Genomic DNA, 19,592 nt, shown 5'->3' on the forward strand with positions numbered 1-19,592 from the left:
TGGGTATCATTCCAGGTATAGTAAAGGGCTATATAAATACAAACCATTTACTCTTCATTCTAAGTAGGACATCTTTATTCTTGCTAATCGACTAATAAATTGCAAGAAATGTCATGCGGCGAGGCGCACAGTACGTGAGTTGGCAGGTACAGTGCAGGGCTAGTGTCAGTTGGTGCCGATGGGTCATCTAGGGTCAGCAACAACTGCAATACAGGGGTTTTTACAGTTGTATACTTTTCTGAATCTGACTGCCAAGATGGATACATACCCAAGCTCCAAAGCCTCTATAAACTGGACTCTCAGACAAAGCAGAAGGTGATCTACTTTTGCAACAAAGTAATAATAGGGCATGTACTTACTATACAAATAACAACAAGACCAGAGATGGTTTTCAGTTTTATTTGAAAAAATAAATAGCACTAATAAACAGGGCCATCCCGCCCTATGGGCAGAGTACGCGCTGTGCGTTGGGCACTGTTTTGCATGGAGAAGGGCATATAACATGTCAATTGTGAATGACAGAGCACATCATATAAAATGCTTCCTCAAACGTATTCTCGCTCTGTTACAGAAAGAAAATAATGGCAAATTTCTCAACACAATCACACTGCCCGACTTGTCCAGGGTGTACCCCGCCTTCTGCCCGAGTGCAGCTGAGATAGGCTCCAGCGACCCCAAAAGGGACAAGCGGTAGAAAATGGATGAATGGATGGAATCACACTGCCTCTCGTGGCGCACAGCATTAGACCTTGTTTTGTAAGGCAGATTACTGGGTTTGAATCCCGGTTAAGGTTGATTTAGGAACAACAAACGGATGTTTTAATGATGTTTAAATTGTTACTTTGCACTAGAAATTACCTTATTTTACAATTAATTTCCCATTTATTTGTTTTTGTAAAAAATATTAATCAAATTAAATTCAAGTTTCATTTAAAAATGTAACAATAGTTTCACATGAATACAAGATTAAAAATATGTACTATAGAGGGTGAGGTGAGGCCTTCAAATACGGTTCTGCTTAGAGCCCCAGTTTAGCCTGAGGTCGCACCGCCAAAAAAGTAATATTTGAATACATTTGCACCAAAAATAAATTATTCTTTAGTTTTTTTAGTTATCCTCTTAATGATCTGTATTGACCTTGATCATTTCAAGTAGTAAAAAACCCCCCCAAAAAGTAGCTTGTGCCTCACCAGCCATGAATCTCACCGCATCTCAGCTGACTTGCATTGAGGTTGGTCTGGCTGCCCTTTCCACATGCTTATGCTTCAGTTTAGGTTTACAATACAGGGCATTATTTGTGGTGTGTTGGGTGCACTCATCAAAAGTATATACATAAATATAGATCGATACAGTATGTCCATATTGTATCATGACTTATATATATATTTTTTACTGGGGATTTAAACATTGCTGTAAGCTGGTTCACATATATTTTTACACTATTTATTTGTCTTCCATTGTTTTCAGTTGGCTTCCCTCTGCCTCCTTGCTTATTAGTAGAACTTTTAGAGTGCACTTAACCTGCAGTGTTGACCCTTTTGAGAGCTATAAATCTGCTACAACACAGCACTCAAGCTTGAGTCAGCCTGGAAAGGTGGAAGAAGTACAAGGTAATAATAAAAAAAAGACAGCAATATTAGAAGGAAGTACCGTCAGATGAAGATCGTATAGGATCGTTTTTTTGTGGCTCTAAACAAGATTTTGTTTGTGCCCTCTTGTTGGTTTTGTGTAACATGCTAGGGGCTATACTGCTGACTGCAGCCTGGTGAGTATTATTATTAGTCATAAACAGGTTTTTATGCTCTAGCTATGAAAATATTAAATGTATAATTAATAATTCCTACTTCGCGGAAATTTACTTACCAGTGCAAGGCCCGGAACTGATTGACAACGATAAACAAGGGTTAACTGTATTACTCCTGGTGACCAGAAGTAGATTTGGCTATGGTGGTGTGAGCGTGTGCATAAAAAACACAACCAACAAAAATGCAGTTTAAATATCTTTATAATTAAATATTAAGAAGTAATGTATAATTAATATTTTCTAAGTTATGTAAAGACTTGTATTTAGTATAAATAATCACGTTCGAACAATAAACGAAAAGACTACATTGACAACTGACAATTAATTTTTGTGTTTATGTTCCAGATAATGTACAACATTTATATGAAAAGGGAAACAAATAGGTTTATAGATCCAAGGGGAAAGAAAAGTGTTCGATATCACCTAACACAGTGAAGCTAATTCAAAACTACTATGACGCTTTGGCATTTAATAAAAAAAATAAACAAAACAAAAGAAAGGGGCTAAAACTATGAACAACAATGATATTATTTATACATTATATATTGAGGGAAAAGGTTTGACTACAATTTAAACTTAAATTGTACGGTTATTTTTAAAATGCAGTCACAATGAAAGACGTTCGAAGAGATGCTAAATTGGCATTTTTCCAAAATGGCTTTTGAATGAACGCCACTGCGAGGCTGCTAAACCAAACTAAAACTTTACAAAGGACATGTTGACTCACCGCTGAGTAGTTGTATCCATGCAATTCAGTCAATCAAAGTAGAACAAACAAACACTTGCAGAGCACGACAACCACATTGATGATCAGCTACAGAAGTGATCAGCCGCCTAAACATGTGCCTCCTTCAATCGTTCTGGCCCTAAACAACTGCATCAAGTGTTTATTTCAGGGGCCGTTCTGAGTAAAGATGTGAAAAAGGTAGGAGCGGGAAGCTAGCTGATAGGGTTGTAACAATTAGTTTCGATATTTGTGGTTGCCGATACATTTCAGGGACGATATTATTTTTTTTAGAACAATACAATCCGAAACAATTCAGTTAGTTGAAATCGATTAAGTTTTTATAAAAAAAAAAAATCAAGCATTGTGACTGTGGAATTAATACTGCATACTGGCTACTGCAGGTTAAGTTTCCTATATTCCTATTATTTCTTGTAAGGGAATTATGTATAAATGAATTATTGATACAAACAAGCAAGTAAACAACAATTAATGACCAATGCATTCACATCTTATTTGAATAAAATGCAACCAACACTTTAGGTTCAATTAACAAGAGGAAACCTTTCTGCTCACATTTTAAACATTAAAGCAAATTTCAATAAAACTACAGTAACCAACATTTTATGAGTACACTTACCTGCTAAATAAATTTCCCTGGAGAGTTATCTGTTTTCCGCCCTGGCATCACCAATGAAGGACAACGTACCAGGTGTGCAGAAGCATGTATGTTCCCTCATTCCTGTTGATGGTCTTGGCAACTTGCTTCCTAATTTCCATAGCCTTCATCCATCTTTTTTATTAAGTTATTTATTTCTCATAAATTGACTTCTTGTGTTTTGGGAATTGGTGCAAAAGCGTAACTTGCCGCTGTCACTTCCGTTGTCGGCTGCGTCTTCTGTGGTTTAAAGTTAGGTGGCGGCTTTATCATTTTGTTGTAGCATTTGTATTTGTCATGGCTTTTGCAATCATGCTGCAGCTGAAAGTTATGATATTGTAATTATTAGCAGTGGAGAAGGAGAGACACAGTCGGAGATACACTCTGACGCTTTCTTAACAAGCGGTAACAAACTCAAGGAGTCAAACACACATATAAAAGAGTTGCTGTTTGCCACAACTCACGTTTGGACACAGACACCTAAACTCTCAGTTCACTAGTCTGCCACACTTGCACACATCACACACATCACACACAACAGCACCATCTTTTAAAGGCACACAAACACACATGTCACAGATATTACACTATTATATTGTGGTGTTTGCAATTGTTACTGTATGACCTTCCTGGACAACCGTAGATATATACCATTTTAGTTTTGATGACGCCACAGGGAAAATACACCTAACGTCTAACATCTTTATTATTAAAAGTGTTAAACTTCATATAAAGTCTACCGTTCCTAAATCTAATGTTTTCCTTTTTCTAGTAACAATAAAATCAATCGATTTCCTTTTAAAACTATCTTGGATCGATACCTACCTCTTGAAAGGCAAACTTGCTAAACACAGATCGTTATACTTGAAATTTAGGAATATAAAGCGATCCATCGATGTATCAGTCAGTCATTACACCTCTATTATCTGACATAGAGGGTAAAATAATAACATGCAATATTGATAATCCATCCATCTATCCATCCGTTTTCTACCGCTTGTTCCTTCCGGGGTCGCGGGGGGTGCTGGAGCCTATCTCAGCTGCATTCGGATAATATCCAATATAATTCATGCAATGACATGTACACATAACTCATCATTTATTACTCTAGACTCTATACACACACACACACACACACACACACACACACACACACACACACACACACACACACACACACACACACACACACACACACACACACACACACACACACACACACACACACACACACACACACACACACACACAACAACTGACTGATGTTCCTTCATGTCTTATTCCCACCAGTCATTCAGTCAGCATTTCCTATCAGCGGACCACAGCCCGAGGTCAAGAGCTGTCAGACACATTGTTAGCTGGTTCCTTCATAAGGATTGGTTGTGTGTGTGTGTGTGTGTGTGTGTGTGTGTGTGTGTGTGTGTGTGTGTGTGTGTGTGTGTGTGTGTGTGTGTGTGTGTGTGTGTGTGTGTGTGTGTGTGTGTGTGTGTGTGTGTGTGTGTGTGTGTGTGTGTGTGTGTGTGTGTGTGTGTGTGTGTGTGTGTGTGTGTGTGTGTGTGTGTGTGTGTGTGTGTGAGTGGGTGGAAACTAAATTGACTGGTAAATTGTTCATTACCCACCTTGAAACCACAGTCCCTACGTGACTGCTGACATTGCAACAACACGCCTGTTGACCCCGTGCTGTACTATATTAAATCTTAAAGGGGAACTGGAATTTTGCCTATCGTACACACTTCACAATCATTATGAGGGACAAGAACACACATCCTTTTTTTTAGGATTCTAAATATGATTTAAAAAACGCTTGCAAGATGCGACGCAAGTGTGTTGTAATCATGGCAGACAAAGATGACTATTTTTAGACAAATGAGGATTCACAACCTTATCTTTTTAAACCTGAACATACAGAGGATGAACTGCTGGTTATAGAAGCAAGCAAGAAGAGAGGGTGAAATGCCGACATAAATGGCATGCTTACCCAAAATCAACTGGAAAAAACGTACCTGGCCAGTTTGACCAAACAGACAATTGTCCAATCGAGTAAGTCACGATAATATTGATCATGATACATGCAACACACCATGCGTCTTTAGTACAACTACATACACTGACGAGCCAGCTGTGTACAAACAAAACATGAAATGTGTGTTAATACTTTACAGATACTGTAACATAATTGTTCATGTTTTTCAGTCAGTACATATTGGTGTCCTAACCCGTTGTGTTGTGCATTACAAACTCAAAAGCCATTCAGGTGCTGACACAAAAGCTAGCTTAGGGCTAATGCCGTAGCATGCCGTCACAAGGCGATGTGCTACTATGCTAGAAAAATAGTTCTTTAGTGTTCGCTCTTACAATAACAATGTCGCTACAGCTTGGTAATTATACAGGTTACAGAAGGTAAGTGAAGTATTGTTGGTGGTTTTCAGATTTTATAAGTACCGGTAGTTTAGAGGTAGAATGGGTTGCTTCCATTTGCTGCATTGCTAGCCACTAAAATGAGCTGATTTTTACAAATTAGAATGCAAGAAAAAAACTACTTTTGTCTTCTTGTCTTTCATAAGGATTGTAAATAATAGGCTTTTCCAAAAAAGGGCAGTTCCCCTTTAAACAATGCTCAGATACAGTACATAAATGGAATGTAATGTATTTTTCTTTCTAAAAGTCACTTCGACTATTGTTGTACAAGTTTCAACTGACTCCTTATTACAATTATTTTATGATGGCGGTGCCAAAGACCACATTTTTTTTGCATAAAAAGATCCTGTAAGTGCACAGTCAAAGTACAATCATCCATCGTCAGTTTCTTTGGCGTGACTGACTGGATATATATGAAGATTGAATACTTCATAAAATGTGAGTACGGATGCAGAAAGCTCGTTACTCACCCAAGCACACAAAGTTGATAGCCCGCATACAATTTGCACACAAACCTTGTTGAATAATTTTGATGTAATAAGTTTTACATTTTACCCGCTATCTCCCGGGTCATATTTATTCTCTGCACACAAGAATAATGATAAGCAAGTTTTCATTTGTTTTTCTTCCTCATTCAGTCCTCTAGCCAGCTTTTTCCCTTGTCTCCATCTCCGCTTCACTTCTACAGTACTCTGTTTACATCCATCCAACTATCCCTGAAGTGGTAGAGTGATTCACATCATTTCCATGCAGTTTATTTAATGCCTGCTGATGATAATGGCCTATCGACCCACTCCTTGACACACATATCCATTTTCCTGTCTCGTTCCCTCCATGCATCCTCTGTTCAGACCGGAGGCACCAAATGAGTGCATGCAAGTAGGAGGAGGTTGATTGAGAACTGGTGGCAACAATCAGTTCTCATGCTCAGAACATTGGCCTTCAACTCTGTTTTATTCAAACCCATAGTTGCAACAGAAAAAAATCTGCACTGCACATGTACATTGGTAGTTGCAATTCGCTAAAATCAACTATGCTTGTTATATCAGTCCAGGCTTCAAGACCTTAAGTATGTTTGAAGGGTGAACTGCAGCATTATTTCATTTGTACACTAATGTTACCCTGATGCACAATGAATAATTGCCACTTGTGTTTCTTTGAAGTAGTCATGATCACTCCATTTGTGTTACTTTGCTAGACAGTAGAATTATCCTAGCAAATATAGCAAATTAATTTAAGGCAGTAGTTTTCTTTTGTCTTTTCTCAAGAATATGGCACAATTGCAGAATGGATGGTACTCCCTTAAGAAGGTGGAGGACAAAGCATGGACAAGGGACGAATGCAATACTTAACCAAATGATTCAAGAAAGAAATACCAAGTAAAAAAAATCGGATGGAAATTTTAAGGAACTTCTTCAAATCATCAAAGATTTGACTATTTTATTCAAAGGAGTCTGATTTGACTATCAACATCCCAGTGAATTGTCAGACTTTAAACCCCTCTCGGCGGAGTTAAGTACCTGCTGACACTGCCGCTTTTGTTGGGAGGATGGATCGATTCCTTTCATAATTAGTTAAAGACTCTTGAGTGTAGACAAATAGTTTTTGGAGAGTAAACAAATATTCTTATCTGCCTACAATTTTGGCTGTCACTAAAAAAACGATTGCTGCGTCCGGTAACTGCTTCCTTGTGTGTTGTCACGTGTCTAAAACGGCTGTCTTTGTGTTTTGGCCTCCCACAGCGCTCTAAAAACTATTTGCATGCATACAAGGATATTTTACTAGTAGTGTTCGGAGGATGTTTTCATCCTCCCTACACTATGTTGGGACCCAGGATGGACCACTCCTCTTTGCATCAGTTGGTGATGTCTCTGCGCTGCTGACTTGTCTCCATTCAAGATGATCCCCTGCTGGTCTCCCAATGGAGTAGACTTTTACATTAAAGTCGGGACCCGGGGTGTCCACTCCTTATGCATCAGTCGGTGACGTCTCTGCGCCTCTACGTGTATACATGCAAGAGGATCCCCTGCTTGCCCCACTATGGACCGAACTCTCACGTTATTAACCGAATCCACTCGGCATCCATTGCACAGGTCACCCAGGGGGGGGATCCCCACATCTGCGGTCCCTTCCAAGGTTTCTTGTTGTTCCTATTGGGTTGAGTTTTTTCTTGCTCTGATGTGGGATCTGAGTCGAGGATGTCGTTGTGGCTTGTGCAGCCCTTTGAGACATTTGTGATTAAGGGCTATATAAGTAAATTTTGATTGAAATGGGAGACCGTGCTTGTCGGGATGCGCCGCATTCAAACACAAAGTTCTTCATACCACTGCGCGCCCTTTGGCCGGCCAAATCCTGCCATTGAGGTGTATCGCCTTGCAAGTGTAGTTCTATGCTGTAAAGGTAATAATCCCTACAGAAATTTTGTATACGACTTTTACTTCCTCTATTTAGTCAAGTTTAATGTCTTGTTGGTGCAGTGCCAGAGCAGAGCAGTCACTATACAATCCAATCTCTATCGTGTTTATTTTTTTATCAGAGTGGCTTAGCTTATTTTTTAAGATAGAAAAAGTAGCAAATGCGATCTCCGATACTGTATGTCACTTTAATGAAAGACTATTTCTTTTAAAATTATCTGAAATAATCATGGTATAGCAGTTAGATTTGTAGCATGTCAGTCATGCATAAAGAGCGCCTGGCCAACTAAACATGTGCCATTTTTACTACCAATGACATGTGCAGCTGTGCCCGGATGTATGCGATAGCTGTTGTTTTGACGTTAGTTTTTCTGACAAAATAAACCCAAATAATCTGTGTACATAAAGCTCTAAACATACTCCAGCTCATAAACGTACAATAGAACATGCTTTTATTTCGTGAAAGTATAATTTTTTCACCGTATTTGACGCACTCTGCTGCTACATTCCTGCAGTGTTTCTTGACCAGCAGGCACTTTAACACGCTTCTGACGGTGCAATAAATGTAAAAAATACACAGAACGACCAAAAAACCCCAAAACATATTACGCTCATTTTGCCAAAAATTTTCATTATCTTTGTACCAAAAATCATGGAGAAAATTGTGACTTTTGTGTGAAGTAAAAAAAAAAAGTTTGACTCAACATAACTGTCATGTCATCTTGTTCCTTCGACTGAGTTAAGTTGAGTCAACCTACAGCGTCAAGTATATCACACTTCAAAACATGAGTTGACGTTCATTCTGATATAAGATGAATTTGAAAATATTAGTTGAGATAATTAAAAAAAAAAGTTGGTTCAATATATTTTATCAAGTTCCTACAACTATAAGTTGAGTTGGTTCAACATTGTAAATGGTCTGTATTTATATAGCTCTATTCATACAGTTGTATTTACAGTATATAGCGCGTCACTATACCTGAGTATATGTACACATTGTGTACATACATTATCGTATTTACGCATTCATCAAGTTATACACACAAAGCGCTAACCTTGAGCTATCAAGAGCGGGGAACCTCGACAAGAGCTTGACCAGGCTGGGATCGGACCAGTAACCCTCCGTTTACAGCCTGACATTCTATAAGATTCTATATACCCACTGAGCCATGCCGCCCATATGGAAACAATTGATGCTACTCGTAATTTGTAATTTCCCCATTGTGGGATAAATAAAAGTCTATCCTATCCTATCTCATTTTTATCATGTAATGTTCAACAGAAAACATTACTTAAGAGAACTACAAAAGGTGTTGGTTGAGCTTATTTTGTCAGATTTTCAAGGTTCAACACTGCGCGTGACGTCACATTGCTGGCGCATGCGTGTTTGTTGAAAGGCACACCTTGACTTACTTTCTGAAGTCAACTGAACTTATTACTAAGGATTTATGAGTTTCCACGCTTTTTCTAGTTGAAGTTGTCATAACTCTTCTTACTTGGACAATTAGTTCTATAATTTGTTCTTCTGACTAAAAGCCAAAATCCCTTTTAGCAATGTATGTATCACGCAGTATGTATTATTCTAACTGACCTTTCTTGTTTGTACCATGGTAAGTGAATAAGTGTACTTTTGTAGTTATGTCTCCATATTTCTGCACAATAACTCAGATATAGTAAAACTAGCGAGCAGTAAAGAATATGGAGTGATTTTTGGTCCACAACATACTTTGCTTAATTCATTATTCACATATTTCTTGCCACCTTGTGTTGTATATTTATATATTATTTTTCCAGTTCAATTCCTCATCTATTATTACACCCAAAATGTGGTTTATTTTACCCATTCAATGTCTATTTGTCTTTGACTTTCTCTTAAACTGTTAACGAATTGCATTATTTCAGTTTGACTGAGATTCAAAGATAGTCTGTTTTTGTCAAACAATCTCTTTAATTTGTTAATGTCTTCTTTTATTATTTGTATTAGCTTCTATGTGTTCTGTCCTGAACAAAATGTAGATGTCGTGTGTTTACCTGGCGCAAGACGCTGTAATCGGTGCTTCTCCAGTGTTGTTCGCAAACCTTAACTTTCCATACTTGTCTTCTTTCCGGGTTGTTGGGAAAGGGATGTAAAAGCTATCCACAATTCTCGCGGGTGCAGCAGCCCCGTTCTGCACAACAGGGCAGTCATACACGTCGAAAAACTGACTTGGAAGTGCCGCAAACACATAGCATTCAGCTCAAAGTTGGTAGCAGTCAGGGTGCCTTGTACTCACGTGATTGCCGTTTGACCAATTATTGAAGAGATCGCCTAAAATTATTTGGCCATACTCTCTTTATACACGAATCTGCAGCATGTGACGTTATACACCTAGTGCACCTAGTGGCCAGTTAGTATACACTACTATAATCACAATCCGCTTATTTCTCTTAAAAAACAGGGTCATAGATTTGACTGATAGTGGACTATGGACAAAATCTAACAAATCAGATTTGACTATGAAAATCCTTAGTCGAAGACAACCCAAAATATTTTATCAATCACTTTCAGGCAACCAGGAAATTCCCTTGGTTATCAAAAATAAAATAAGCATATCTTCTGACACATTGGAAATGTGGATTATATCTATCATCCATCCATCCATCCATCCATCCATTTACTACCGCGTATTCCCTTCGGGGTCGCGGGGGGCGCTGGAGCCTATCTCAGCTACAATCGGGCGGAAGGCGGGGTACACCCTGGACAAGTCGCCACCTCATCGCAGGGCCAACACAGATAGACAGACAACATTCACACACTAGGGCCAATTTAGTGTTGCCAATCAACCTATCCCCAGGTGCATGTTTTTGGAGGTGGGAGGAAGCCGGAGTACCCGGAGGGAACCCACACAGTCACGGGGAGGACATGCAAACTCCACACAGAAAGATCCCGAGCCCGGGATTGAACTCACGACTACTAAGGACCTTCGTATTGTGAGGCAGACGCACTAACCCCTCTGCCACCGTGCTGCCTTTATATCTATCAGACAATTTAAATTAAGAAAAGACCAGGAAGTGCTAAAATGGATAGCCTTTGACATCCAAATTAAGCCAGAAGAAGGGGATGTTAACTTCAAATAGTAAACAATGAAATATATTAAACAAATAAGTACTGTAATTGAAATTTAGGAATTGAAGAGTTTTCAAACCCTGAAAGACAAATTTGGATTCCAATCTGTTCAGATATTTACAATTTAGATTCTACTATTTTAAAGAAGTGAAAATGCCAAGTACATAAACCGAGGAATTCAGTGATGAATGTGATGTTGAATGCATATACAGTAAACCTAACAATAACGGCCTGATCTACTAAAGCTTTGCAACTTAGTATGTATTAAAACACGTGCAAATTCTATGACACACGCAAAGCTAATCTACTAAGCTTGCGCGCCCATAAATGAGCAAAATAAGGAGTGCAATCTATTTAACGTGCCTGTCTTCATGTATATGCAGAATATATGCTGATCATCAGAATGCCCACAGTACTGGGAGGAGAAAATGCAAATATGATTTAGCACACGCATTGTGACTCATCAAGACTAAAACTGTTCTGCAGCCCATGTTCTATATTTAGTACGCCTAGAAAGGACGTGCAAACTGGCAGTTGCGTAGAAATTGCTTTGAGAAACAAGGCGATCACGTTGCAGCTCTCCTACGTATGATTGTCAACATATATGGACTGTCCAAAAAAAATTAGACATACCGTGTTGTCTATTCAGCAATATTATTTTATAATTTTATAGCTGCTGGATGACTTAAGGGGCTTATTAAAACAAATTAAATTGATGCGTTTTAGTGTCTGCTGGCGTTTTTCACAATGACTTCTGTGTTTTCATTTTTTTTTAAAACAAAACTTATTGCAATATGCATTTTCTTGCGTCTGGAACATTGCAGCGCACGCTCGCAGTTAGTGACATCATCTCCCAGTTCGCACATTCAGCGCGCTAAAAGAGTAGGTTCCGTTGTAGTTTCAAAATGTACTTTAAAAAAAAAGGCCGATGATAACATTAATGTGCAGTATGACGAGGTGATATGGCCTAAAAATAAAATCTCAGATTTTTTCACAAAAAATGGATTTCTGATTTTTCCCCCCGTTTTTTTAAAGAAACCAATGAACACAAATGACAGAGATAATTTAAAACATGTTTTTTATTTGATCGAAAACTAATAGTTTGAAATTACACTGCATAGACTGCATCTTACTCTTAGCAAAATTACAATTTGTATATTGTTGTTCTTTTTAGACCAGACACAAATTGTATTTTTTATGGAATCATTTTCAAACTTCTGTCTTGAATAAAATACTTCTGTAAACACAAATGTAGCATTGTATATTGTATGCAAACACATATTCAAGTAAAACATTGAGAGGACTATAGTTTTAGTAAGTGGATGAACGCAGGCTTTTCCATTCAACATCTTGGCGTTGTGCATAGCGACTGCTTTACTCATTGCAACAACAAATTACTATTGCAACAACACATCAGTAGGGTAAAACTAACCTGTCTCATGACGGTCTAAACCCAGTTTTCAACTGTGCTTCTTTTTTATCATATACTCCCATTTTTCATGAGTTGAAATCAAAGATGTAAAACATTTACTATATACACAAAAAATCTAATCCTCTCAAAAATTGTTTACAAATCTGTCTAAACCTGTGTGAGTGAGCACTTCTTCTTTGCCAAAATAATCCATCCCACCTCACAGGTGTGGCATATCAAGATGCTGATTGAACAGCTTGATTACTGCACAGGTGTGCCTTAGGCTGCCCACAATAAAAGTCCACTCTGAAATGTGAAGTTTTACTTTATTGAGGGTATGGGGGAGGATGGTCAGAAAAGCAGTCAGTATCTGGTGTGACCAGCATTTGTCTCACACAGTGAAACACATCTTCTTCGCATAGAGTTAATCAGGTTTTTGATGGTGGCCTGTGGAATGTTGGTCCACTCCTCTTCAATGGCTGTGCCAAGTTGCTGGATATTGGCAGGAACTGGAACACGCTGTCGCATACACAGATCCACAGCATCCCAAACATGCTCAATGGGTGACATGTCCGGTGAGTATGCAGGCCATGCAAGAACTGGGATTTTTTTCAGCTTCCAGGAATTGTGTACAGATCCTTGCAACATGGGGCCGTGCATTGTTAGGCTGCAACATTAGGTGAAGGTCTCCGGTGAATGGAACAACAATGGGCCTCAGGATCTCGTCACGGTATCTCTGTGCATTCAAAATGCCATCAATAAAATGTATCCATAACATACGACTGCCCATACCATAACCCCACCCCACCATGGGCCACTCGATTCACAACGTTGACATCAGCAAACCGCTCTGCCACACGATGCCACACACTTTCTGCCATTTGCCCTGAACAGGGAAAACCGGGATTCATCCGTGAAGAGAACACCTCTCCAACGTGCCAAACGTCATCGAATGTGAGCATTTGCCCACTCAAGTCGGTTACAACGACGAGCTGCAGTCAGGTCACGACCCCGATGAGGACGACGAGCATGCATATGAGCTTCCCTTAGATGGTTTCTCACAGTTTGTGCAGAAATTCTTTGGTTATGATTGTTGCAGCAGCTGTCTAGGTGGCTGGTCTCAAACAATCATGGAGGTGCACCTACTAGATGTGGAGGTCCTGGGCTGGTGTGGTTACACGTGGTCTACGGTTGTGTGGCCGGTTGGATGTACTGCCAAATTATCTGAAACGCCTTTGGAGTAGGCTTATGGTAGAGAAATTAACATTTAATTCACGGGCAACAGCTCTGGTGGACATTTATTCAGTCAGCATGGCAACTGCACGCTCCCCCAAAACTTGCGACATCTGTGGCATTTGCGTTATAAAACTGCACATTTCAGAGTGGCCTTTTATTGTGGGCAGCCTAAGGCACACCTGTGCAGTAATCATGCTGTTTAATCAGCTTCTTGATATGGCAGACCTCTGAGGTGGGATGGATTATCTTGGCAAAGAAGAAATGCTCACAAACACAGATTTAGACTGATTTTTTAAACAATATTTGAGAGGAATAGGTATTTTGTGTATACAACAAAAGTTTTAAATTTTTTAGTTCAAAATGGGAGCAAAAACAAAAGTGTTGCGGTTATTTTTTCGGTCAGTATACATGGTATCATCATCCGTGTTAAGACAATTACTTTTAAAAAGTAAATAATTATAGTTCTTTGTTACTTTACCAAAAAAATAATTGAATTAATAAAATAATTACTCTTTCATAAGTTTGATCAATTACTAGGGAAAGTAATTGTTACTTTAAAATTTTTTTAAAAAAATATTCATAATAGAGCAGAGTCTGCGTGTTTGTGTGCCTTTATAAGGCAAGTGTTGCCAAGTGACATGTGACGTCAGCCCCCAGACAAAGCAGCATTCGCTCAGTTGTGTTTGTTAGCTAAGAACTGGCAGTTTGTTGGCAGTTATGGCAGCTCTGTTGAATGTTTTCACTGGATTGTGTTACCTGTGGTTAATTAAGAGATTGAATGTGCTTCCATGGCTGTCATAAATTGTGGTCCACAAAGGGTATTGTTTGGATTGCAGGCTCAAGCTTGTCACTTCAATCATTGATTTGTTCCCTCGTATATAGTAGTAGTGTGTATGTGTGTGTGTTGGTTGTCTACTGTGTGTGATGTTGCCTCTTACTATTTGATATCAAGTTCATTTTCGTGTTATTGCTGGTTGTTGCTTCAATTAGTAAAATTATATTTCCTGCATCGAACTTACTGTGCATCTGACGCTATCAGGTTTACATAAAACCACATCAAAAGTAGGGTGCCACGTTACATCAGAACACTGATCATCATACATACCTAGTGTAAATGATTGCACCTCATTAAGCTGCTTTTAGCGGGAGTTTGTTTGTTGCGGTCTCATAAACAGTTGCATTTCCCTCAATCTGCTAGAGGCTTCGGTTTCAGATGCAGGAAAATATTTGTTGTTCTGCTGCCTTTTTTAAACACTTTGCCGTCTGCAGTCATTTACTCCACTCCTGTTGCCGCAAAACCAAAGTACTGACGTCTCGCTCTTGTTAGCAATAGCATTAGCCATGTTTTGCCAGATGTGCCGCTAAGGAAGTAAGGGGCACGGCACAAGCTACGGAAGATCCTAAGGGCAAAAAGTATGCCGGAGCAAGTGGGAAAAAATATATTTTGTATTCTTTAAATTGGCGTGTGTATATATATATATATATATAAATATATATGTATATTGCCCAGGACTAATGTACAGTAAATTAGTGTTTTAAAGCTGTGTAGTACAAGCAACAAACACTTTTAGATAGGGTGGAATTTTATAGTTTGAACGCGCTGTTTAATGCGTGGTATTTGGATCTTAGTAGATCAGGCCCTATGTCTAATAAATGTATATCCAGGTTTTATGAGTCTTGTGTTGCATAATGGTAATTCAACATTGTATCTGAAATCAAAATAGGAAGATGAATTAAAATGGGAAAATTACATCTGAGGAATGTTTTTTATTGCACCTAAAATTCAAAGTAAAAAATTGTCAACCTCAGCCATGTTAGAGACAATGTGGCTCCCTAAATTCACATTATACACATGTTTTATGGAGTTGTGCAAAACTGAAATAATTTTGTTGAAGAAGTAACTCAGTTATGTGCAAAGGGCTGGGATATAATATTCCAATGACATGTGTAAATATGGATATTGGACACAATGTCAGTGGTATGGACAGCGGATCCTTATTTGGCTAAAGTGCTTTTTACAGCTTCTCGGAAAGCCATTAAAAGACGGGTATAAAGTCAAACCCCCTACACGGAATATGTGGCTAGACCTTACACAGGAAATATGGACAATGGAGAAAATGACTCATCCATTACATTTGAGCGAATACCTGTTGAAGAAAGTGAAGTGAAGTGAATTACATTTATATAGCGCTTTTTCTCAAGTGACTCAAAGCGCTTTACATTGTGAAACCCAATATCTAAGTTACATTTAAACCAGTGTGGGTGGCACTGGGAGCAGGTGGGTAAAGTGTCTTGCCCAAGGACACAACAGCAGTGACTAGGATGGCGGAAGCGGGGATCGAACCTGCAACCCTCAAGTTGCTGGCACGGCTGCTCTACCAACAGAGCTATACCGCCCCATGAAAACATGCATGAAGTGGGCAATTTATTTAGAAATAATAAAATATGCTACTCATGTTTTGGTATAGAAGCACCTTTTGATGATAAGTAGTCTACTGGAAGGGTGAATAAAAAAGAAGGAAACAATTGAGAAAAAATGTGTTTCCACAAGCAAGATAACGTAAATGTTTTATTTTATTTTTATCCTATTTCTCATTGTACATTGCAAGACGGGAGCACTTCGACAATGTATTATGCTAGTGGAAATATAAATGGTTGGTTAAAAAATGGAATGATTTTGAGCTCCTGTTATAGTTCTTCACTACTTCCCGTCTGGCAACACTGCTAAGCTATTCAATGTGTTTTTGAAAGGTCCGCTGCTACCACGGTGGAAACATGATCTATTTACGCTTTGCTGTTGTCATTAGTTAAAAATTTCCATTAGTAGCCATTAGCCTCCTTGCATTATTTAGCAACTCACTACATATTGGAATAGTGAGCTGCTGTTAAACAGGAAACTGTTCCTCAGAAATACGTGCATTGGCCAACAACCATAAGAAAAAACCTTAAATTGGCTGGAAAAAATTATTCAGACCTGTTAACATATCTCTTGTGAATGACCAGTTACTTCCTGTGAGAGGTGAAGATTATGTATCTCCTAACTCATCTAAGAGCTGACAAAAACAATCAAAGTTAACCTATGATTATTCTAATCTACATTTAACACACTTCCTTGTGGTCTGTAATAGATAATATGTATTGGATATGCTTAGGTGTAAATGTTGCATCCATTTTGCTCCACAGTCATATTTTGCAAACGTTTCATGTGTGGAGGCGTTCCCTTTAGATAACCTAACCCCTCCATGCCTCGCCTTTTCCAAAAGTATCAGAATTTATTTTTTGAAAATGTACAATGTTGTAATATGTATCTAGAATACGAACATCACTACAAATCTAAGACTTCAACTGATTGTAACGGAATTGATATGGAAACGATAAAAAAGGTTATAGAAGAGATCTCAGGACCATTAATGTACAGGTATATTAGTAATCTATCATTTCAAACAGGTACATTCCCAAACAAAATGAAAATAGCTAAAGTTGCACCAATTTATAAGACTGGAGATAAACATCAATTTACAAATTATAGACCTGTTTCTTTACTTCCACAATTTCTAAAATCATTGAAAAACTGTTCAATAACAGATTAGAAAGTTTCATAAATAAAAATAGAATACTCAAAGAGAACCAATATGGATACAGAGCTAATGTCTCAACTTCAATGGCTTTAATTGAAATTACAGAAGAAATTACCAATGCAATAGACAGTAAAAAAAATGTGCAGCAGCAGTTTTTATGGATCTAACTAAAGCATTTGACACAATTAATCACAATATTTTAATCAAAAAACTAGAACGATATGGCATCAGAGGGTTAGTCTTAAACTGGATAAGAAGTTATCTAACGAACAGGAAACAATACGTGAAGCTAGGCGAACACATGTCTACAACGCTAAATATATCCTGTGGTGTACCTCAGGGATCAATATTAGGACCTAAATTATTCAATCTCTATATAAATGACATTTGTAAAGTTACAAAAGATTTAAAGTTAGTATTATTTGCGGATGATACAACAGCGTTTTGTTCAGGAGAGAACACACAGGAGATAATACAAATAATAACAGAAGAAATTAACAAATTAAAAAGATGGTTTGACAAAAACAGACTATCGTTGAATCTTAGTAAAACTAAAATAATGCTATTTGGTAACAGTAGAAGAGAAAGTCAAACACAAATACAAATAGACGGAATAGAAATTGAAAGAGTAAATGAAACCAAATTTCTAGGTATAATGATTGATGATAAATTGAACTGGAAATCTCACGTAAAAAATATACAACATAAAGTAGCAAGAAACACGTCAATAATGAATAAAGCAAAACATGTTGTAGACAAAAAATCACTTCATATTCTCTACTGCTCACTAGTGTTACCATATCTGAACTACTGTGTAGAAATATGGGGAAATAATTACAAAAGTACACTTCATTCATTAACGGTGTTACAAAAAAGATCAGTTAGAATAATACATAATGTTGGATATAGAGAACATACAAATCCTTTATTTATTGAATCAAAGATACTTAAGTTCCACGACATAGTGAATTTGCAAACAGCTAAAATTATGCACAAAGCAAACTATAACCTGCTACCCAAGAATATACAACAATTCTTCTCAACAAAAGAGGAGAAATATAATCTTAGAGAAAAATGTAATTTAAAACATTTGTACGCACGTACAACACTTAAGACCTTCAGTATATCAATATGTGGAATTAAATTATGGAATAGATTAAGCAAAGCAATCAAACAATGTACTAATATGATCCACTTCAAGAAACTCTTCAAACTTAAAGTGTTTACAAAGTACAAAGAAGAAGAACCATGACAAATATTCTCAATTTATTTCATCCATCCATTCATTCATTCTTAAAGTAATCTTACTTATCTCATCATATGAAATATGACTTTCTTCACCAATTATTATTATTAAATTCTTACTATTATTTATTTATTTATTTTTATTGTGATTACCTATGGAGTTTATTGTGAATAAATTGAGAACAGGAAGTGAATAAAAAAGTTTCAGCAACTGTTATGTAAAGAAAAGGGGTAGGATTAAATAAGCTCTGCTTCTTCCTACTCCTTTTCGAACATGTTGAAAAGAGAAACTGGAAATTGTGATGTATCATGTTGTATGCTTGCATGTTCGAAATAAACTCAAACTCTAAACTCTAAACAACTTTTTTTTTCAGACACATAAAACTTTATAAACAGTATATAAATTCATCGGTCACAACAATAGGTACACATGCCCACTCTCTGATCCATAAAGAGCAGTATCAAAAAGCTGCATTTACCAGCATGTATGTCACTGCATGTCATTCGTCGGTGTTTTTGTACGCATGTCACAAATAGATGAAATTAATACTCCATTCTACCTTCTATTTTATGGTCCCTCAAGCCAAGTGGTAATGTTACAATGGCGCCATTTTTGTTGGCTGGAGTTCAGCGGCTAATCCAACCTTGCACTGGACCAATAACATAACAGAACATATTTTACTTTTGTTGATATTAAAGCAGGAGCAAGGGCATGAGACAAGAAGGAATGGCACACAAGCAAACAGTCTTGGCTCAGAGAGCTGAGGAGAGAGGAGGGGCCATCCAGGCAGAAAGCGTGTACTAGGATGCCCACAGAAGTATGTAGGTCACATTGTGATGTCACAGTGTGCCCACTGTTAAAAAAAAAAAGACCGCAAAACAGCGTTCAGAGGCATCCAAAATTGCACCCAAATCCAGGAACTTTATGATTTGACACTGGCATTGTTTACCACGAATATCCAACATTATAACAACATTTGTAAGTCAGAAAAGAGTAA

At 37.8% G+C, this 19,592-nt stretch overlaps 1 protein-coding gene across 1 annotated transcript in view; it reads left to right on the plus strand.

Annotated features, from left to right (window-relative positions):
• raver2 (ribonucleoprotein, PTB-binding 2) overlaps positions 1 to 19,592 on the plus strand; it is a 170,022-nt gene that overhangs the window by 88,895 nt on the left and 61,535 nt on the right. The window lies entirely within an intron of this gene.

This window comes from Entelurus aequoreus, linkage group LG19, assembly GCF_033978785.1.
Source record: "Entelurus aequoreus isolate RoL-2023_Sb linkage group LG19, RoL_Eaeq_v1.1, whole genome shotgun sequence".
NCBI classification, from domain to species: Eukaryota; Metazoa; Chordata; class Actinopteri; order Syngnathiformes; family Syngnathidae; genus Entelurus; species Entelurus aequoreus.